Genomic DNA, 23,912 nt, shown 5'->3' with positions numbered 1-23,912 from the left:
CGTGTCTGTCCATGTGTGTGAGCAAGTGTCTGCGTGTGTGTCCGTGTGTGTGAGCAAGTGTCTGCGTGTGCGTCCGTGTGTGTGAGCAAGTGTCTGCGTGTGTGTCCGTGTGTGTGAGCAAGTGTCTGCGTGTGCGTCCATGTGTGTGAGCAAGTGGCTGCGTGTGCGTCCATGTGTGTGAGCAAGTGTCTGCGTGTGTGTCCGTGTGTGTCCATGTGTGTGAGCAAGTGTCTGCACGTGCGTCCATGTGTGTGAGCAAGTGGCTGCGTGTGCGTCCGTGTGTGTGAGCAGGTGTCTGCACGTGCGTCCATGTGTGTGAGCAAGTGGCTGCGTGTGCGTCCATGTGTGTGAGCAAGTGTCTGCGTGTGCGTCCGTGTGTGTGAGCAAGTGTCTGCGTGTGTGTCCGTGTGTGTGAGCAAGTGTCTGCACGTGCGTCCATGTGTGTGAGCAAGTGGCTGCGTGTGCGTCCGTGTGTGTGAGCAAGTGTCTGCACGTGCGTCCATGTGTGTGAGCAAGTGTCTGCGTGTGCGTCCATGTGTGTGAGCAAGTGTCTGCACGTGTGTCCATGTGTGTGAGCAAGTGTCTGCACGTGCGTCCATGTGTGTGAGCAAGTGTCTGCGTGTGTGACCGTGTGTGTGAGCAAGTGTCTGCGTGTGTGTCCGTGTGTGTGAGCAAGTGTCTGCGTGTGTGTCCGTGTGTGTGAGCAAGTGTCTGTGTGTGTGTGAGCAAGTGTTTGTGCGAGTGTGCATGTGTGTGCGCATGCGTGTGCGTGCCTGCGTCTGTGTGTGTGTGTAAATGGTTCCTGTAAATATTAAGTCCACTCAAATAAACCAGTTTCGAAAGAGCACCGTGTGCACTGTCGATTCAACTGAAACACTCAAAACCCGCTCCGAGGGGAAGAATTCACTTCACAAGGTCCCACCAGAGTTGCGTGGGGAAGACAGACATTAGGGAAGCCCGCTACACAAATCCAGGACAGACCACGCACGGGAATCTGAGCTGAAACCTCCTGGAATTGTACAGTCCTCGACCTACAGAAAAGGAAAGGCCACGGCACGGAATACTGCCCCAGGCAAGACGTCAACAACAGATGTGAATCAATTCATGACCCTCCCCTCCCCCCACCCTTCAGGAATGGTCAGGTCAGATCCTGCGTGAAAGAATGAAACGCAAAGGGGTGAGGGTTTCACAACTGCTTGCAATCGTATTCCCTTTTCGCTCCGTCCACATGTTGGCCTCGTGCCCCCAACTGCCTCGTGCCCACTGCCAGTTCCTCGTGCTGACTGCTGCTCCCAGAGTGTGCCACGGGCAGCCCCACACCCCTCTCACACACGCAATGCATGACCTTTTTCCACAGGCCTGAGACGGCCCCACACACACACACACACTCACTGCAGGCCGGTGTTTAAATTTAAACACTTGTGGTGACGTTCAGTTTGCTGCTTTCGCGACGGCGCTATTTAAACATCAGGCATTACTCACAGTCTCATGGTGTAAAGCAGGCTGTGAGTGTGAATGGTGAAGTGAGCTGCGCTTCCAGCACTCTGCAAGTCGGAGTTAGCCTGCAGCGTGGGAACACCCCCTCCGTGCACTCCGCTGGGCCAGAGTCACACACAACACCCTGGCATCGTGCCAGCTGGCTCAGTAGCCCGACTATAGGAAGTGTTTCACTAAATTGGCGTGAGTCAGACGCTCAGAGAATAGCACACAGACCACAGTACTGATGAGAGAGAGAGAGAGAGAGGGGAGAGGGGGTTTAGAAATACAGAGGCACAAGCTTAACTTGTTGTGCCACGTGTTAATAAGTGGGCACCTCACTGCCCACTCCAGCAGTTGGCTTCTTGGTAGTAGTGGATTTTTTGCACGATCGGGGAAGGAGTGAACTCCAGAGTTTCAGAATGGAACACTTTCCCGCTGTAGACATTACCAGTTACTGCATCAGTTACAATCATAGAATAGAATCCCTACAATGTAGAGCTGGCATTTTGGCCCACCCAGACTGCACTGACTCTCTGACAGAGTATCTTATCCAGGCCCACTTCCCCTGCCCTATCCCTACAAATCCACACATTTACCATGGCTAATTCACCTAACCTGCACATCGTAGGGCACTATGGGGCAATTTAGCATGACCAATCCACCTAACCTACACATCTTTGGACACTAAGGGGCAATTTAGCATGGCCAATCCACCTAACCTACACATCTTTGGACACTAAGGGGCAATTTAGCATGGCCAATCCACCTAAACTACATATCTTTGGACTGTGAGAGGAAACCCACGCAGACACGGGGAGAATGTGCAAACTCCATACAGACAGTCACCCAAGGCCAGAATCAAACCGGGTTCCTGGTGCTGTGAGGTTGCAGCACTAACCACTGTGCCACCATGCTGCAGACAGGTCGACTAGGGGTTAATCACAGAGGAAAGTTCCCTCTACAATACCCCATCAAACACTCCCAGTTCAGATTCAGTACACATGAACACTCTTTCCAATTTTCCAACATCACTATGGCTCATTTCTCAGATAGAATTGAAAAGGCAAAGCAATTTGAAAAGTTTTTTTTTAAATTCTTTCATGTGTTGGCCAAGTCAGAATTTCTTAATCATCTCTACGTACCCTTGAGAACGTCACATTCCTGAACAACTACAGTCACACAATCCCTAAAGTGCAGAAGAGGCCATACAGCTCATTGGGGCTGCACTGACTCAGAGTATATCCCCAGCCCTATCCCTGTTCCCCCACACATTTAGCATGGCCAATCCACCTAAACCTGCACATCTTTGGCAGTAAGAGGCAATTTAGCATGGCCAATCCACCTAAACCTGCACATCTTTGGCAGTAAGAGGCAATTTAGCATGGCCAATCCACCTAAACCTGCACATCTTTGGCAGTAAGAGGCAATTTAGCATGGCCAATCCACCTAAACCTGCACATCTTTGGCAGTAAGAGGCAATTTAGCATGGCCAATCCACCTAAACCTGCACATCTTTGGCAGTAAGAGGCAATTTAGCATGGCCAATCCACCTAAACCTGCACATCTTTGGACAGTAAGGGGCAATTTAGCATGGCCAATCCACCTAAACCTACACATCTTTGGACAGTAAGGGGCAATTTAGCATGGCCAATCCACCTAAACCTACATATCTTTGGACAGTAAGGGGCAATTTAGCATGGCCAATCCACCTAAACCTACACATCTTTGGACAGTAAGGGGCAATTTAGCATGGCCAATCCATCTAACGCACACATCTTTGGACAGTAAGGGGCAATTTAGCATGGCCAATCCATCTAACCTACACATCTTTGGACAGTAAGGGGCAATTTAGCACGGCCAATCCATCTAACGCACACATCTTTGGACACTGAGGGGCAATTTAGCATGGTCAATCCACCTAACCTACACGTCTTTGGACATTAAGGGGCAATTTAACCCTCACATCTTTGGATTGTGGGTGGAAACCGGAGCACCAGAGGAAACACATGTAGAAGGTGCAAACTCTACCCAGACAGTCACCCAAAGCTGGAATTGAACCTGGGTCCCAGCGGTGTGAGGCAGCAGTGCCAACCACAGTGCCACCGTGACCATCTGATGGATTGACCATACTTGGGAGCACTGTGCACATGTTTGACCGCCACATTTTCAGGAGGGAGAAATAGAGGCAGCAGAGCGGGAACAAAAAAAAATGACAAGAACGATATTCGAAACACAAAGGTCTAAGAGGAAAGGGTGAAAGTCTTCCTTACCCCAGGAATTAAAAAGCTGAGGGGTAATGAGAGGGGTTTTTAAATAGGGGAAAAATTTTAAATTGTTTATTTATTTAAAGTTTATTTATTAGTGTCACAAGTAAGTTTACATTAACACTGTAATGAAGCTACTGTGAAAATCCCCTAGTCGCCACACTCCGGTGCCTGTTCGGGTACACTGAAGGAGAATTTAGCATGGCCGATGCACTTAACCAGCACGTCTTTTGGACTGTGGGAGGAAACCCACGCAGACACGGGGAGAACATACAGACTCTGCACAGACAGTGACCCAAGTCAGGAATTGAACCCGAGTCCCTGGCACCGTGAGGCAGCAGTGCTAACCACTGTGCCACCGTGCCGCCGAGACACAGGGTTTTTCCACTTGTGGGAGGGATCAAACCTAGAGACCCTCAATGCAGTATACAATCACCAAGGCAGCAATTCCCAAACGGCGAGAAGGACAAGAGCAGCAGACACATGGAAATGCCACCAGCTGGAAGCCATCACCTCTCCAGGTGATGGCCTAGTGGTATTATTGCTAGACTATTAATCCAGAAACTCAGCTAATGTTCTGGGGACACGGGTTCAAATCCCGCCACGGTAGATGATGGAATTTGAATTCAATAAAAAATATCTGGAATTAAGAATCTACCGGTGACCACTGTCGATTGTCAGAAAAACTCATCTGGTTCACTAATGTGCTTTAGGGAAGGAAATCTGCCATCCTTACCCGGTCTGGCCTACATGTGACTCCAGAGCCCTAGCAATGTGGTTAACTCTCAACTGCCCTCTAAAATGGCCTAGCAAGTCACTCAGTTCAAGGGCAACTAGGGATGGGCAATAAATGCTGGCCAGCCTTTTGATGCCCATGTCATAGAATCATAGAAACCCTACAGTGCAGAAGGAGGCCATTCGGCCCATCGAGTCTGCACCGACCACAATCCCACCCAGGCCCTACCCCCACATATTTTACCCACTAATCCCTCTAACCTACGCATCCCAGGATTCTAAGGGGCAATTTTTTTAACCTGGCCAATTAACCTAACCCGCACATCTTTGGACTGTGGGAGGAAACCGGAGCACCCGGAGGAAACCCACGCAGACACGAGGAGAATGTGCAAACTCCACACAGACAGTGACCCGAGCCGGGAATCGAACCCGGGACCCTGGAGCTGTGAAGCAGCAGTGCTAACCACTGTGCTACCGTGCCGCCCAAAACCCCCACGAATGAATAAAAAAAAGTGTTTCATACAATTATATCCTTACTTTTATGTTCTATACCTCTACCAATTGTGACATTAGTGTACCTTTAAGAAGTGTTTTTTTTAATCATAATCTCTGCAGCTCTCACGGTCGGTGTGTCTCATGCTCACAACCTTAGGCGATGTCATTGTTGGGAGGATGTGGACAGGTGACACGAGTTCATTTCCAAATTCAGATTTAGAAGGGACAGCAAGCTAAAAAGAAGAGATTTCCCTCTCTTCCTGTTGTTTCTCTTGGTTCGCTGAAAACGAGATCTTGTTTTCATGAAGGGTGAAAATCTGCTGTATTTGGGGGATGGACCAGAGTCCCTCTGGTGTTTTGTCTTCAAACTGTTTGGAGTGAATCCAGAGGACTGCAGACTTCAACCAAAGGACTCAATTTCCAGTATCACGTGAGCAGTAGTCTGTGCTGTATTAAACCTGTTTTAAGGGTTTTGTCTAGACAAGGGTTTTGGTTTGATTGGAACATATTAGATATCTTTGTTATACATTATCATGATTGTTTCTGGTTTGTAATTGATAAAAGTTCTTGCTAATTTTCTTATTATACACGTTAACTATATTCTTAAATAAACTTTGTTTGATCAAAGCTCCCTCGTGGGTCATTTGAATCATACCTGAAGTGAAACATCTCATGCTTATCCTAGACAAATTCAAGATGCAAAACATCATGATCCAGGCGGCCTCCGTAAAACACTTTGGAGTTTCTGACGTGAACCATATAGGAAAGCAAATGAATAAGGGCGAAATCGCTTGAGACGATTTGGAAATTAGGCAACCGAGAATATTAGCACGCTCAACATTCTCAACATCAACATATTGTGGGGAAGTAACCAAAGGAAGTCTAATGTCAAGATACACACAGCCCAGAATAGTGGAGTGTAAATCTGTGGAGGTAAGGCTAAAGGTTCGGGATGCAGCAGGGAAGCCACTACTACTGCAGCACCATTACTATGTGACCAAAAAGAGATGCACTGGTACAAAGACACACGATGAACATGCAACCAACGTGGGAAAGTGTGAGGTTCTGCACTTCGATGGGACGGACAGAGGCGTAGACTATTTTCTAAATGGGGAGAGAATTCAGAAATCAGAAGCACAAAGGGACCTTTGTGAGCCCTGGTTCAGGATTCAGGTTGAGTTGGTAGTGCGCTGTGTCTGGTCTCATTTCTAAGGAGTGATTCCTCTGGGAATCTGGAGGAGCGGGATTTCTACAGAAGAAAAGTATCAATGAAGAACGTCACCTCAGTTCTGAGCAGCGTTGGGCACTGAGATACTGGGTAAAGATCCAGTGTAAAAAAAACAGAGAACAAAGAACAGTACAGCACAGGCCCTTCGGCCCACCAAGGGCCTGCGCCAACACATGACGCCTTTCTGAACTAAAAACCTGTTGCCTCTACGCATTCCGTATCCCTCTATTCTCTGCCTATTCATATATCTGTCAAGATGCCTCTTAAACATTGCTACGGTATCTGCTTCCACCACCTCCTCCAGCAGCGCATTCCAAGCACTTACCCCGCCCCTCTGTGTAAAACAACTTGCCTCTCACACCTCCTTTAAACTTTCCTCCTTTTACCTTAAACCCACATCCCCGAGTAATTGACATTTCTACCCTGGGAAAAAGACTCCGAATACCCATTCTATCCACACCTCTCGACTTTATAAACTTCTATTAGGTCGCCCCTCAGCCTCTGATGTTCAAGTGAAAGCAAACCAAGTTTGTCCAATCTCTCCTCGTAGCTAATACCCTCCGAACCAGGCAACATTCTGGGCGGCACAATGGTTAGCACTGCTGCCTCACAGCGCCAGGGATCCGGGTTCAATTCCAGCCTCGGGTCACTGTCTGTGTGGAGTCTGCATGTTCTCCCCGTGTCTGCGTGGGTTTCCTCCGGGTGCTCCGGTTTCCTCCCACAGTCCAAAGATGTGCGGTTAGGTTGATTGGGCATGCTAAATTGACCCTAGTGTCAGGGGATTAACAGGGTAAATATGTGGGGTTACGGGAATGGGACCTAGGTGGGATTGTGGTCCGTGCAGACTTGATGGGCTGAATGGGATTCTATGATACCTTTTCTGTACCCTCTCCAAAGCTTCCACATTCTTCTGGTAGTGTGGCAACCAGAACTGTATGTAATATTCCAAATCTGGCCCAACTAAAGTTCTACACAACTGCAACATGACTTGCCAATTTTTATCCCACACAAAAACAGAAAATGCTGGAAAATCTCAGCAGGTCTGACAGCATCTGTGGGGAGAGAATAAAGGCAACGTTTCGAGTCTAGATGATCCTTCAATTGCCCATCCCAAGTTGCCCTTGGGAAGGAGCCACCATCTCAAATATAGCCAAAAACAAACTTGCTTGGCCGTTCCAGAGGGCAGTTAAGAGTCAACCACATTGCTGGAGTCACATTTCAGCCTACAAGTTAAGGGTTGCAGATTTCTTTCCCTAAAAGGGCATTAGTAAACCAAATTGGCTTTTCTTGGGAAAACAAGACAATTTTATGGTGACCGTTACTGATAGTAGCTTTTTTATCCCTTAATCCCGGGTTTATATTTAATCCATTGAATCCAGCTGCTGTGGCAGGGTTCGAACACGAACTGCAGGATCACTCGGTCCAGATTGCTGGATTGGTATTCCAGTAAAATAACCGCTTTTTCATCGCTTCTGAGCAACATGTACAACTCAGCGCTGCGGGCCAGGTGTCGAACACATTGAACTCATTTCATTCATTTTCAAAAATGTCATCAACTCCCAAAAAAATCCACACATTGGATTAATTATCCGCTTTCAGGAACTGCTCCCTCCCCCCCACTTCGACTTGGCAACCTCACAAAGAAGCATCGTCATCCTGGGCTTCCCATCCCCAAGTTACCATCGCACGCGACAAAAACAGACGAGGGAGGGCCTCCTTGTCAGGACGTATGGAAAGATGAAGCACAGTGTGCAAGAAATAAACTCTCAACACCAAATGGAACACAGGTCCTGGTTAGAAAATACTCCTGCAGATGTTAAAGGGAAAATGCCTGCTCCCTGAACCCAGTAGCTATAAAGATCTTGGATCCTTGCACCTCCGACCTCTCTCTCGCCCCTCACCTCCGACCTCTCTCTCGCCCCTCACCTCCGACCTCTCTCTCGCCCCTCACCTCCGACCTCTCTCTCGCCCCTCACCTCCGACCTCTCTCTCGCCCCTCACCTCCGACCTCTCTCTCGCCCCTCACCTCCGACCTCTCTCTCGCCCCTCACCTCCGACCTCTCTCTCGCCCCTCACCTCCGACCTCTCTCTCGCCCCTCACCTCCGACCTCTCTCTCGCCCCTCACCTCCGACCTCTCTCTCGCCCCTCACCTCCGACCTCTCTCTCGCCCCTCACCTCCGACCTCTCTCTCGCCCCTCACCTCCGACCTCTCTCTCGCCCCTCACCTCCGACCTCTCTCTCGCCCCTCACCTCCGACCTCTCTCTCGCCCCTCACCTCCGACCTCTCTCTCGCCCCTCACCTCTTACACCCCTCATCTCTGACCTCGTCATCGTTGCTCCTTCCCCCTTTCACCCTTGACCCCTGAATCAGCCAAGGGCCTTCAGCAAGTGCTAAAGATTGGAAGGGAAGTAAAAGGCAGCACAGTGGTTAGCACTGCTGCCTCCCAGCGCCAGGGACCCGGGTTCGATTCCCGGCTTGGGGTTCACTGTCTGTGTGGAGTCTGCACGTTCTCCCCGTGTCTGCAACCAACCAGTCTTGCGGACTGTGTGTGGAGGAAACCGGAGCACCCGGAGGAAACCCACGCAGACACGGAAAGAATGTGCAGACTCCACAATCATCGAAGGTCAGGTTTGAACCTGGGTCCCTGGCCCTGACCACTGTACCACTCACGGCAAATGACCCAGTGAGCTACTCAGTTGAGGGGCATTAAGGGTCATCGACACCACATCCCATCAACGAATACAAAAATAAACAGTGGATATGCTGAGGATTCCGGAGCTGCAGACTTTCACTCAGAGTCTGTGTTCATCGCACTCACGGTGACAGCAGAATCAACACAATGGAAAGTGAAGGAGGCCATTCAGCCCCTCAAGCCAATTCTGCCATTCCGTTATCAAACGGTGGAGTGGGCTGATGGGCTGAATGGTCGGCATCTGTTGCCCATCCCTAATTGCCCTTGAACTGAGTGGCTCCCAGGCCATTTTAGAGGCCCCATTTCATAGAACCATAGAATCCCTACAATGCAGAAGGAGGCCCAATTGGACACCTCGGGTGAGACAACAGTCCTACCCCAGGCCCTATCCCCACAACCCCACACATTTACCCCACTAATCCCTCTAACCTACACATCCCAGGACACTAAGGGGCAATTTAGCACGGCCAATCCACCTAACCCGCACATTTTTGGACTGTGGGGGGAAACCACCATTCATTATGATCATGGCTGATCATCGAATTCAATATCCTGATCCCCCCTTCCCCCCCATATCCCTTGATCCCCAAGAGCTATATCTAATTTCTTCTTGAAATCACACAACATTTTGGCCTCAGCTACTTTCTGTGGCAGTGAATTCCACACATTCACCACCCTCTGGGTGAAGAAATTTCTCCTCACCTCAGTTCTAATAGGTTTAAGTTTATTTATTATTGTCACGAGTAAGGCTTACATTAACACCGCGGTGAAGTTACTGTGAAAATCCCCCCCAGTCGCCGCACTCCTGTTCGGGTACACTGAGGGAGAATTTAGCATGGCCAATGCGCCCAACCAGCATGTCTTTGGGCTGTGGGAGGAAACAGGAGCACCCGGAGGAAACCCACGCAGACACGGGGAGAACGTGCAGACTCCACACAGACAGTGACCCAAGGCCAGGAATTGAACCTGGGTCCCTGGCGCTGTGAGGCAGCAGTGCTAACCACTGTGCTGCCCTCGTATGTTGATATTAGATCACGGCTGATCTACACCTCCAATCCCTACGCTGGCCTTTGACCCACATCCCCCGAATATGCTCCCCAACAGAAATGGTGAAATCTCCAATTGAGCCATTTGTCGGAGTGAATTCCAGATAACCCCGGCCTCTGTGTGAAAGGTCAGAGTGTAATTTGAAGATGATGTTCTGGATTCCCCCCTCAGTCAGGAGAAAAGGGTTCCCAGTGGATACTTGGATCACCCCTTAACCTTCAATAGACAATCCACATTGATGCAACCTGACCCAATTCCCAGCCCAGTATCAGCACGGACAGCCTCCTCATTATGATTGCTATCCACTAGCCATTCATAGATCATCACAGATTCCTGGGAACTGATTGGATGGAAGCCAGGCAAAGAAAGGGTCATGGTGAACTGTAATATATTTCTGTCCACAAGCATCAGCCCTGGCTAACAACACAGTGCAGAATAATGAGTCACACACACTCGCCGAGCTCCACACTTTGTCTCAAAGCTGTACTGTGTGTTTGCTGCCCTCCATCCAGACCAGGGAACCAACTGATTAACTAATGGGCCCTGGCTCTACCTAAACATGCGCACAGACAGACAGACAGACACATGCACACAGAGACACACGCACACACACACACACACACACAGACACACGCACACACAGAGACACACGCACACACAGAGACACACGCACACACACAGATACACACGCACACACACACAGACACACGCACACACACACAGACACACGCACACACAGAGACACACGCACACACAGAGACACACGCACACACAGAGACACACGCACACACAGAGACACACGCACACACACACAGAGACGCACACACACAGACACATGCACACACACACACAGACACACGCACACACACACAGAGACACACGCGCACACACACAGAGACACACGCGCACACACACACACAGAGACACACGCGCACACACACACACAGAGACACACGCGCACACACACACACAGAGACACACGCGCACACACACAGAGACACACGCGCACACACACACACAGAGACACACGCGCACACACACACAGACACACACGCGCACACACACACAGACACACAGAGACACAGGCGCACACACACAGACACACGCACACGCACAGACACACGCACAGACACACGCACACGCAGACACAGGCACAGGCACAGACACAGGCACAGACACAGGCACAGACACGCGCGCACACACAGACACGCGCGCACACACAGACACGCACGCACACACAGAGACACGCGCGCACGCACACACAGAGACACGCGCGCACGCACACACAGAGACACGCGCGCACGCACACACAGAGACACGCGCGCACGCACACACAGAGACACGCGCGCACGCACACACAGAGACACGCGCGCACGCACACACAGAGACACGCGCGCACGCACACACAGAGACACGCGCGCAAGCACACACAGAGACACGCGCGCACGCACACACACAGACACACACGCGCGCGCAGACACACGCGCGCGCAGACACACGCGCGCGCAGACACACGCGCGCGCAGACACACGCGCGCGCAGACACACGCGCGCGCAGACACACGCGCGCGCAGACACACGCGCGCGCAGACACACGCGCGCGCAGACACACGCGCGCGCAGACACACGCGCGCGCAGACTCACGCGCGCAGACTCACGCGCGCAGACTCACGCGCGCAGACACGCGCGCAGACACACGCGCACAGACACACGCGCACAGACACACGCGCACAGACACACGCGCACAGACACACGCACAGACACACGCACAGACACAGACATTTTCTAATAGCAATGTTATTGGGGATATTGCAGCGACACTGCCCTAGACTCTGTCTTCCTGTAAGGAAACATTCCAAAGCTCAAAGTGCTTCCAGGCACGTGTGTCTTCAATTTCATTCGCTGAGTCCACGTGAGTGAATCTATTAAAAAAAAACCTCTGTGCCGATGCCATGGTTATCTCTCTCATCGATGGTTCTAGTAAACCCACCGGTTACTGATCAACCTCTATTAACCAGATAACCTGCGAATGTCCCCTCTCCGCCAGGGGTTACGCCATTCTCAGAGCACACACACCTAATGTGTGAAATAAAGTACACACAGGGCAGTTTCCAACAGGAAAGGCAATACTGGGCACTCTGACCCTGGACCAAAACAGAAACAACTCATTTCAGTGCAAAGGTGTGCAGGTTAGGTGGATTGGCGATGCTGAATTAGACCATAAGATATTGGAGCAGAATTTAGGCCATTCGGCCCATCGAGTCTGCTCCACCATTCAATCACGGCTGATAGGTTTCTCATCCCCATTCTCCAGCCTTTATCCTGTAACCGTTAATCCCCTCACCAATCAAGAATCTATCTATCTCTGTCTTAAAGACACTCAATGACCTGCTCTCCACTGCCTTCTGTGGTAATGAATTCCACAGATTCACCACCCTCTGGCTGAAGAAATTCCTCCTCATCTCGGTTCTAAAGGGTCGTCCCTTTACTCTGAGGTTGTGCCCTCGGGTCCTCAGTCTCTCCGACTAATGGGAACATCTTCCCCACGTCCACTCTATCCGGGCCTTTCAGTATTCTGTAAGTTTCAATGAGATCCCCTCCTCGTCCTTCTAAACTCTTGGTGTCCAAACAGATGTAGGTTAAGGGGGATTAGTGGGGTAAATATGCGAGGGATATGGCCTGGGCAAAATGCTCTGTCGGAGAATCGGTGCAGGCTGAATGGCACTGTAGGGATTCGATGATTCCGGGACAGATAAGGAAGTCCCACTGTTTGCATGGGACTTTTTAAACTGGAAACTTTCATCCGCATTGCAATAGTAACCGTATTTCAAGAGTACTTGAAGAGCTGTAAGGGATATCAGGAGAGTGTGAAAGGCGCTATATGAATGCAAGTTTGTCTTCAACGCTGATGTTAAAGCGCTTGAAATGCCGCAACATACATGGCTATGGACTGAGTGCGGGAAAATGGGATTACGATAGATAGGAACCGAAAGAGAAAATGCTGGAAAATCTCAGCAGGTCTGGCAGCATCTGGAAGGAGAGAAAAGAGCTGACGTTTCGAGTCCAGATGACTCTTTGTCAAAGGTAAGAGGGGAGCTGGGTCACCTGGACTCTAAACGTCAGCTCTTTCCTCTCCTTTCAGATGCTGCCAGACCTGCTGAGATTTTCCAGCGTTTTCCCTTGGTTTCAGATTCCAGCGTCCGCAGTAATTTGCTTTTATCACAATAGATAGGTTCCTGCCAAACCACGCAAACCGCGAGGTTACTTCAGAACGGGAATCAATTAGATAGATTCCTTCCGTCCTGGATGAACGAAGGGTCAAAGGCAAAACAAACTAGGCTTGTCATCCATTTAAAAAGAGACGTTTACCCGAGAAATTGTTCAATAATGCAACGTAAAAACCCGTCGCACTTGGCAGAGCGGAGGTGGCCCGAGGTCAGGAATTGAGTCTCAGTGACAGGGTAACGCCCAGGTGTGAACAAGCTGGCAGACAGCGCTGGCGCAATGGGCACTGCCCGCTACAGGGAACATGCCACCGGACGCTGCTTAAGTACTGGATTCCCAAGCACAGCTGCCAGCATCCCCTTTCCAGTCACATGGCATCTTGGCTTGAGATAAGATGAGGCGGCACGGTGGTTGGCACTGCTGTCTCACAGCGCCAGGGACCCGGGTTCGATTCCCGGCTTGGGTCACTGTCTGTGTGGAGTCTGCATGTTCTCCCCGTGTCTGCGTGGGTTTCCTCCCACATTCCAAAGACGTGTGGGTTAGGTTGATTGGCCATGCTAAATTTCCCCTTAGTGTCCCCCGATGCGTTGGTTGGAGGGATTAGCGGGGTAAATATATGGGGTTACGGGGATAGTGCCTGGGTGGGATTATTGTCAGTACAGACTCAATGGGCCAAATGGCCTCCTTCTGCACTGTAGAAATTCTATCATTCTATGACAACAAGGACTTGTAAAGCAGCCAGCATAATTAAGGACGCCACGCACCCCGGACATTCTCTCTTCCAGCTTCTTCCGTTGGGAAAAAGATACAAAAGTCTGAGGTCACGTACCAACCGACTCAAGAACAGCTTCTTCCCTGCTGCTGTCAGACTTTTGAATAGTCCTATCTTGCATTAAGTTGATCTTTCTCTACACCCTAACTATGACTGTAACACTGCATTCTGCACTCTCTCCTTTCCTTCTCTATGAACGGTATGCTTTGTCAGTATAGTGCGCAAGAAACAATACTTTTCTCTGGAGACTAATATATGTGTCAATGATAAATCAAATCAAATCAAACGTTATTTTCTTCACTCGTTCAGCAGTTACTTCAGGCTTGTGCGTTGCCCGCACCCCCGGGGTGAACTCCCGACACCTGACCCTTTTCGGAGCCGCGTCATCACGTGACCCCTCCGCCCACCGCCACCAGAGGGTTTTCCATTTGGGCGAGTTTCCATCATTCGGTGCTGCGGTTAGCTTTCACCTTTTCAGCTTTGGTAAGCGCGGTTAAGTGGATGTTTGGTCCCCCAATCGGCCACCAGGCGTACAAAGGTGTGGGCAAGGCGAATTAGAGGAGGAGGAAGTGGCGAATGGTGGGACTTTTACCACACAACGTCTTTGAGGCTGTGCGTCAAACATTTCCCATCATTCCACATCCCAACATGACGCGATGGCGCTGGTGACGCTCCCTCTTCCTGCAGCAGCGTTGGGGTGGTGGGGACGGGGGGGGACGGGGACGGGGGGATGGGGGGAGAGGGAGCATCAGTCCCACTTCAGCCGGATCGCACATCTCCAGCGCTAAATCGAAAGACAAAGGGATGACGACTGCAGTTTGACCATCACAATTCAGAGCTTCCATTTCAGGGAATCTGATTCTCAACGATGCCTAAAGTAGAAAACAACTTCGAAACATAGAAAGGACGAAGGGATGAGGGGGCGGCGCGCACTAAACTATTTTTCAACCCCCTGCCACCCTGCACCACCACCACCCCCCCTCTCTTTCTGGTTCCCACGAATGAAGTCCAATTGAACACAGCGGAAATTTGAATTCTAATTGTCAATAAGGTTTAAGTTCATTTATTCGTGTCACAAGTGGCCTCATATTCACACTGCAGTTCCAATGAATTCTTACAATCGCCTGAACTCTGAAGCTACAGTGAGGTCTCGCCGGTCCTGCGCTGCCAGAGCCTACACAACACGGCCAGCACAGTGGTTAGCACCTCTGCCTCACAGCGCCAGGGTCCCAGGTTCGATTCCCAGCCTGGGGTCACTGTCTGTGTGGAGTTTGCACGTTCTCCCCGTGTCTGCGTGGGTTTCCTCCGGGTGCTCCGGTTTCCTCCCACAGACCAAAGATGTGCGGGTTAGGTGCATTGGCCATGCTGAATGTACAGGATTACTGCGATAAGGCAGGGGAGAGGGCCTGGGTAAGATCACAGAATCCCTACAGAGCAGAAGAAGGCCATTTGGCCCATCGAAACTGCACCAACCACAATCCTACCCAGGCCCTATCCCCATAACCCCACGTATTTACCCCGCTAATCCCCCTGACACTAAGGGGCAATTTAGCATGGCCAATCAATAATGTCAAGTATACGAAGGAGATTGTCATCGACCTCAGGAAGCATTCGAGAGAACATGTCCCTGTCTACATCAATGGGGACGAAGTAGAAAGGGTCGAGAGCTTCAAGTTTGTAGGTGTCCAGATCACCAACAACCTGTCCTGGTCCCTCCATACCGACGCTATCGTTAAGAAAGCCCACCAACGCCTCTACTTTCTCACGAGGCGAAGGAAATTTGGCCTGTCAGCTACGACTGTCACCAATTTTTACAGATACGATGCAATTTGAATTCAACAAAAAAATATCTGAGATTAGGAATCTACTGATGACCATGAAACCATTGTCAATTGTCAGAAAAACCCAGTTGGTTCACTAATGTCCTTTAGGGAAGGGAATCTGCCGTCCTTACCCGGTCTGGCCTTCTAGTGACTCCAGAGCCACAGCAATGTGGTTGACTCTCAACTGCCCTCCAAGGGCAACTAGGGATGGGCAATAAATGCTGACCCAGCCAGTAAGGCCCATGTCCCACGATTGAATTTTTAAAAATCAAAATGAATGACTAATGCGTTGTCCCGCAAAACTAATTGCTACCCGCCACACGGATACCGAGAATTCCTGGTCTTCCTGTCATAGAAATCATAGAAACCCTACAGTACAGAAAGAGGCCATTCAGCCCATCGAGTCTGCACCGACCACAATCCCACCCAGGCCCTACCCCCATATATTTTACCCACTAACCCCTCTAACCTACGCATCTCAGGACACTAAGGGGCAATTTTAGCATGGCCAATCAACCTAACCTGCACATCTTTGGACTGTCCTGCTCCGTCTCCCATCCAGGTGGAGTTGGGAGATCCTCGAGACCCAGGGCGAAGCTCAGACACTCCCGAGGAGGGAGTGAGTCTGAATCAGCTCCTCCGCGGGGAGGAGGAGGAAATCCCAGCGGGGAGGGAGCAGGGCAGAGCTTTCATCCACCGTGCTCCGCACTGAAACATCTGGGTTGAATAAAAATCTCGCCTTCTTGGATTGCTTCCACTTTTTATCTTTTAGCACCATCGGGAATTATTGATGTTATTGGGAATGCATCCCAACTTTCTCAGCCAAAGACTCTCATAAACAATGATCAAGTAAATTTTCTTAGAATTACATTGGAACTGTGCGAGTGTCGAGTGAAATACCCGGTTACCATGAGCTGTATAGGAAGGTTGATGATGCCTCACTGCCCTTGAGCAGAGAGTTGAGTGTCCACCACATTGCTGCGGCTCTGGAGTCGCGTGTAGGCCAGACCGGGTAAGGGCGGCAGATTTCCTTCCCTAACGGACAATTTTCAACAATTTCATGGTCATCAGTAGATTCTTAATTTCCAGATTTTTTAATTATTGAATTCAAATTCCACCAGCTGCCGTGGCGGGATTCGAACCTGGGTCCCCAGAACATTCTGGATTAAAAGTCTAATGATCATACCACCAGGCCAATGTCTCCCTTGGCAGTGGGGGGTGAGTTCTTGGCTGGTACCCCTTGACCGGTGTGTGGGGGAGGGGGGGGTGTGGTCAGCTGGTAGAGCTTATGCTGGTACATTCTAGCTGGGTCCCTGGTGTTTTTTGGCAGGTTTCCTGCATATTTTGCAGGTTGTCAACGAATTATCAATGCCTCCGTTAAATGCAGTAAGAAGTCTCACAACACCAGGTTAAAGTCCAACAGGTTTATTTGGTAGCAAATACCATAAGCTTTCGGAGCGCTGCTCCTTCGTCAGATGGAGTGGAAATGTGCTCTCAAACAGGGCACAGAGACACAACATCAAGTTGCAGAATACTGATTAGAATGCGAATCCCTAAAGCCAGCCAGGTCTTAAAGGTACAGACAATGTGGGTGGAGGGAGCATTAAACACAGGTTAAAGAGATGTGTATTGTCTCCAGACAGGACAGCCGTTAAATGCTGCAGCTCTGGGTCTCATACCAAAATGTGGCTAATTCATTACATTAACCGATCTCCCCACTATACTCCTTATACACCTATGACTGTGTGGCCAAATTCCCCTCCAACTCGATTTTCAAGTTTGCTGATGACACCACCATAGTGGGTTGGATCTCAAACAACGATGAGACAGAGTACAGGAATGAGATAGAGAATCTGGTGAACCAGTGTGGCAACAATAATCTCTCCCTCAACAAAACGAAGGAGATAGTCATGGCTTCAGGAAGCGTAAAGGAGAACATGCCCCTGTCTACATCAACGGGGATGAAGTTGAAAGGGTCGAGGGTCGACAGCTTCAAGTTTTTAGGTGTCCAGATCACCAACAACCTGTCCTGGTCCCCCCCATGCCGACACTATAGTTAAGAAAGCCCACCCACGCCTCTACTTTCTCAGAAGCCTAAGGAAATTTGGCATGTCCGCTACGACTCTCAGCAACTTTTACAGATGCACCATAGAAACCATTCTTTCTGGTTGTATCACAGCTTGGTATGGCTCCTGCTCTGCCCAAGGCCACAAGAAACTACAAAGGATCGTGAATGTAGCCCAATCCATCACGCAAACCAGCCTCCCATCCATTAACTCTGTCTACACTTCCCACTGCCTTGGAAAAGCAGCCAGCATAATTAAGGAGCCCACGCATTTTGGACATACTCACGTACCAACCGACTCAAGAACAGCTTCTTCCCTGCTGCCATCAGACTTTTGAATGGACCTTCCAGAAATTAAGTTGATCTTTCTCTACACTCCAGCTATGACTGTAACACTACATTCTGCACTCTCTCCTTTCCTTCTCAATTTACGGTACGTTTTTCTGTACAGCGCGCAAGAAACAATACTTATCACTGTATACTAATACATGTGACAATAATAAATCAAATCTTATGTCCCTTTAGGGAAGGAAATCTGCCATCCTTACCTGGTCTGGCCTACATGTGACTCCAGAGCCACAGCAATGTGGTTGACTCCCAACTGCCCTCCAAGGACAACTAGGGATGGGCAATAAATGCTGGACAGTCAGTGACGCCCACAAATGAATAAAAAATAAATAAATAAAATAAAATTCAACACCCAGAACAATGTCTACGTTCAATAAGTAGTCTCACAACACCAAGTTAAAGTCCAACAGGTTTATTTGGTAGCACGAGCTTTTGGAGCGCTGCCCCTTCGTCAGGTGAGTGGAGAGTTGGGTTCACAAACACGGCATATATAGACAGAGGCACAATTGCGAGACAATGGTTGGAATGCGAGTCTTTGCAGGTAAACAAATTTGAGGAGGAGATAGGTAGTTTTTAATTAGCGGGATGAAGGGTTATGGGGAGCAGGAAGATGGAGATGAGGCCAAGGTGAGATCAGCCATGAATGCATTGAATGTAGGCTCGAGGGCCCGAATGTCCAACTCCTGCCTCCAGTTCTTTTCTCCTGTTGTCATTATTATGGTCATTTACTTCTCCGATGACTCCCCCTCTCCGTCCCTTGAAGATGTTGACCGAGGTTGGAAACAAGTACCGGCGACCATCTCCAAAACGGTAGATATCCATCTGCTAACAGACATTCCAATCCTCTTCCCACACCTAGTGGCACACTAAGGCAGACTTTCATCTGCTCCCATCGCGAGTAATTCCCAGAACAGGTCGCTAGTCTGTGGCCAGGGGGCTTATAGCTTGAGGGGCGCCACTCTACATCAAACATGGCTGACCAGGAGACTCTTCCACTCTTACCGCCAGCCATTGGCGTGTTTGGAAGGATTTTGCAGGTTGACATTCAACCTGTTTGGCCGCATTATGATCGCACCTTCCCTGGCCATCAAGTCCTGGGGTGGGACTCGAACCCGGAGCTTCTGGCTCAGAGGTAGGGACACTAACCCACTGCGCCCACAAGATCTCCAGAGAATCGAACAACACAGCGTTATTAGTGTATCACAAATCACAATCCATTGTTGTAAGGGTTTCATAGCTCTGAAAGCTGCATTATGAAAGAGAAAAAAAATAAGCCCCTTCCTGTAAGACTAATGTGCCTCGGAGTAAGCTCTGATACACTTTGTTACACACAATTAACAACATTCATAGAAAGAGGTCTAATTAGTCTACGCCAGTGCTTATGTCTTTCATGTGTCTCTTCCTGCCTTTACCTCACACGGTCAACACATCTTTCAACTCCTCTCTTCCTCCTGTAGCTATCTCGTTTCCCCTTGCATGCCTCAATGATATTTCCCTCACCCACCAATAATCTAGAGGCCCAGGCTAATGCTCTGGGGGAACATGGGTTCAAATCCCACCGCGGCAACTGGTGGAATTTAAATACAATTAATAAAAATCTGGAATATGAAGCTAATCTCAGTAATGTTGACCGTAAAATTAGCAATTGTAGTTAATTGGTTCACGAATGTCCCTTTAGGGATGGAAATAGAATAGAGGAATCCATACAGTGCAGAAGGAGGCCATTCAACCCATCGAGGCTGCACTGACCACAATCCCACCCAGGCCTTATCCCCGTAACCTCACGTATTTACCCTGCTAGTCCCCCCTGACACTAAGAGTGAATTTAGCATGGCCAATCCACCTAACCCGCACATCTTTCGGACTGTGGGAGCACCCGGAGGAAACCCACGCAGACACGGGGGAGAATGTGCAAACTCCACACAGACAGTGACCCGAGCTGGGATTTGAACCCGGGTCCCTGGCGCTGTGAGGCAGCAGTGCTAACCACTGTGCCACCACGTGCACCTGTTGCTGAGTAGACCTCCAGATTGGGGGTGGGGGGATCTTTATCTGGGAGGTAGTAGGTGAGTTTCTGGGGGAGGGGGGGGGGCGGGGGGGGTAGGGGGTGGTGGGGGAGGCTAGGTTGAGGAAGAGAGTCCCTGGGGATTCCCTGACAGGGGTGTTGATGGGTGGGTGGGGGATTGGAGGGTTCCTTTTTTGTAGAGTGGGGGGCTTTTCTGTGGGACTGGGGAGTTGCCTCGGGTCTATGTGATGTTCATAGCAGTAATTCGAAGTGAGCAGTTTCCATGTCCTGGTTGGTTATGTTGGCATTTGAAGGATTGGGGGAGGGGAGCGTTGGGGAGGGGGTAGGTCCCTCCATCTGCAGAGGTCGGACAAGGGTTGGGTTGAGGTTAGGAACACATGTTACCAAATATAAACTGGAATCCTGGCTCAACCCTCAGTCTCCAACTCACAAGAACAATAATCTGCTGACATTTAGCCATTAACCTCAGGGGGGGAAATGTTCCAAAAACATTCAAAGTTGAAGTGGTGGAAAACAGTAAGCCTTTCCACGCTCCATTTGCCCAGACTATTCACACCCCTGGAACAAACAGTTGCAGGGGAAATATTTCCCTGGAAATAGGAAGGATTATCTCACAGCTCAGCTCAACACAACACCATCAAATCCCAGACAGACAGAATCACGCACATCATTCACCAGTTACATCGTCCCGTTTCTCACACCGTTGTTGCAACTTGTGCCACTGGGATCTATTACCATCTCACAAACTGTCAGGAAGGCTAACGGACGGTTAGCCTTTATCACAAGAGGTCTTGCTTCAATTGTAATGAAGCTTAGTTAGCCCCGCACCGGGAGTACTGCGTTACGTTTTGGTCCCCTTACCATAGAATCTCTACAGTGCAGAAGGAGGCCATTCAGCCCATCAAGCCCGCACCGACAACAATCCCACCCAGGCCCTATCCCCATAACCCCACGTATTTACCCTGGCTAGTCCCCCTGATACTCGGGGGCATTTTAACATGGCCAATCCACCTAACCCGCACATCTTTGGACTGTGGGAGGAAACCAGAGCACCCGGAGGAAACCCACACAGACACGGGGAGAACGTGCAGACTCCACACAGACAGTGACCCAAGCCGGGAATCGAACGCAGGTCCCTGGAGCTGTGAGGCAGCAGTGCTAACCACTGTGCCGCCACCCCTCCCGCCCCCTTACCTCAGAAAGTATATTATTGCCATGGAGGGAGTGCAATGAAGGTTCACCAGATGTTCCAGGGATGACGGGACTGTCTTGTAAAGAGAGATTGGGGCAAACTCAAAGACTATTTCCTCGGGTGGATGGAGCTATTACAAGGGGGCATAACTATAGGGTTCGTGGTGGGAGATATAGGAAGGATATCAGAGGTAGGTTCTTTACGCAGAGAGTGGTTGGGGTGTGGAATGGACTGCCTGCAGTGATAGTGGAGTCAGACACTTTAGGAACATTTAAGCGGTTATTGGATAGGCACATGGAGCACACCAGGATGATAGGGAGTGGGATAGCTTGATCTTGGTTTCAGATAAAGCTCGGCACAACATCGTGGGCCGAAGGGCCTGTTCTGTGCTGTACTGTTCTATGCTGTACTGTTCTATGTTCTATGTAACTGGAATTTTTGAAATTCTCTAGAATTTAAGAACAGCAAGGTTATGTTGCAGCTGTATAAGGTGCTGGTGAGGCCACACCTGGAGTACTGTGTACAGTTTTGGTCTCCTTACTTGAGAAAGGATACACTGGCACTGGAGGGGGTGCAGAGGAGATTCACTCGGTTGATTCCGGATTTGAGAGGGTTGGCTTATGAGGAGAGACTGAGTAGACTGGGGCTATACTCATTGGAGTTCAGAAGAATGACGGGGATCTTATAGAAACATATAAGCTTATGAAGGGAATAGATAAGATAGAAGCAGGGAGGTTGTTTCCACTGGCAGGTGAAACTAGAACTAGGGGGCATGGCCTCAAAATAAGGGGGAGCAGATTTAGGACTGAGTTGAGGAGGAACTTCTTCACACAGTGGGTTGTGAATCTGTGGAATTCCCTGCCCAGTGAAGCAGTTGAGGCTACCTCATTGAATGTTTTTAAGGCAAGGATAGATAGATTTTTGAACAGCAAAGCAATTAAGGGTTATGGTGAGCGGGCGGGTAAGTGGAGCTGAGTCCACAAAAAGATCAGCCATGATCTTATTGAATGGCAGAGCAGGCTCGAGGGGCCAGATGGCCTACTCCTGCTCCTAGTTCTTATGTTCTTATGATTAACAATAACAGAAAGGGTTATGGGGATAGCGAGTCCAATCAAACATGATCGATCACCAACAACCTGTCCTGGTCCCCCCATGCCGACACTATAGTTAAGAAAGCCCCACCAACGCCTCTACTTTCTCAGGAGACTAAGGAAATTTGGCATGTCAGCTACGACTCTCACCAACTTTTACAGATGCACCATAGAAAGCATTCTTTCTGGTTGTATCACAGCTTGGTATGGCTCCTGCTCTGTCCAAGACCGCAAGAAATTAAAGAGGGTCGTGAGCGAAGCCCAGTCCATCAGGCAAACCAGCCTCCCATCCATTGACTCCGTCCACACTTCCCACTGCCTCGGAAAAGCAGCCAGCATAATCAAGGACCCCATGCACATTCTCCCTTCCACCTTCATCCATCGGGAAAAAAGGCACAAAATTCTGAGCTCACGTACCAACCGACTCAAGAACAGCTTCTTCCCTGCTGCCATCAGACTTTTGAATGGACCTACCTGAAATTAAACTACACCCTAGCTATGTCTGTAACACTACATTCTGCACCTTCACCTTTCTTTCTCCCCTGTGCACTTGACGAGGTATGCTTTGTCTGTGTCGTGCGCAAGAAACAATACTTTTCACTGTATCCCAGTACGTGACAATAATAAATCAAATCTAATTATATTAAATGGTGGAGCAGGCGTGATGGACTGAATGGCCTCCCCCTATGATATGACAAGCCAAGCCATTATAACAGAAGGAGACCAAACAACTTCCTCGCCGCTGACTGGCAAACTTTCATTGCCGAGTCTCAGAGCAAAAATATTTCTTATCTATAACAGTGGATTCAGGTTAACGTGAGGAACAGGGAAAATGGAACCTTTCCTGCCCTTTGCACCTCCCAGGTATTAACATTTATTTTCCCAGTCTGACTCCCTATTCAGCGTGCCAGCTTGATTTGTGTAACAACAGACCCAGAGTAGTTCACTGGGTGATTATTATATCAGCCGCGTCACTGATCAGCAGCATGGAGAACATCACAGCCAGGGGTAGTCGCACATCAGCCGGCATTGGGGAATAGCCAGGACCACGGCACAGCGACCGGCGAGAGGGGGCGGGGGAACAGTGACAGGCGAGAGGGGGCGGGGGGGGCACAGCGAACGGCGAGAGGGGGCGGGGGGGGGAGCAGCGACTGGCGAGAGGGGGCGGGGGCGGGGGCGGGGGGGGGGGGGAGCAGCGACCAGCAAGGGGGGGGGGAGCAGCGACTGGCGAGAGGGGGCAGGAATAGCCTTCCATGACCCACCATAATTCTGGACAGTTGCAGCGTCTTAAAGTTTAAGTTTATTTATTAGTGTCACAAGTTGGCTTACATTAACACTGCAATGAAGTTACTGTGCAAATCTCCTAGTCGCCACACTCTGGCGCCTGTTCGGGTAAACTGAGGGAGAATTTAGCACGGCCAATGCACCC

At 49.8% G+C, this 23,912-nt stretch overlaps 2 protein-coding genes across 3 annotated transcripts in view; one reads left to right on the top strand and one right to left on the bottom strand.

Annotated features, from left to right (window-relative positions):
• Positions 1-23,912, top strand: part of LOC144509135 (epithelial membrane protein 2-like) — a 323,958-nt gene that overhangs the window by 130,950 nt on the left and 169,096 nt on the right. The window lies entirely within an intron of this gene.
• The window catches only part of LOC144509134 (suppressor of cytokine signaling 1-like), a 64,945-nt gene that overhangs the window by 33,246 nt on the left and 7,787 nt on the right, over positions 1-23,912 (bottom strand). Inside the window, exon 1 of one of the 2 annotated variants that reach the window (XM_078237536.1) lies at positions 1,483-1,576. The exons of the other annotated variant lie outside the window; for it this stretch is intronic. The gene's annotated coding sequence lies outside the window, so the exon portion shown is untranslated. Of the gene's footprint in view, positions 1-1,482; positions 1,577-23,912 lie in introns of those variants that run through there. 2 annotated transcript variants of the gene reach the window in all.

Source organism: Mustelus asterias, chromosome 21 (genome assembly GCF_964213995.1).
Source record: "Mustelus asterias chromosome 21, sMusAst1.hap1.1, whole genome shotgun sequence".
Classification (NCBI taxonomy): domain Eukaryota; kingdom Metazoa; phylum Chordata; class Chondrichthyes; order Carcharhiniformes; family Triakidae; genus Mustelus; species Mustelus asterias.
This window is presented reverse-complemented; position numbering and strand designations above follow the sequence as displayed.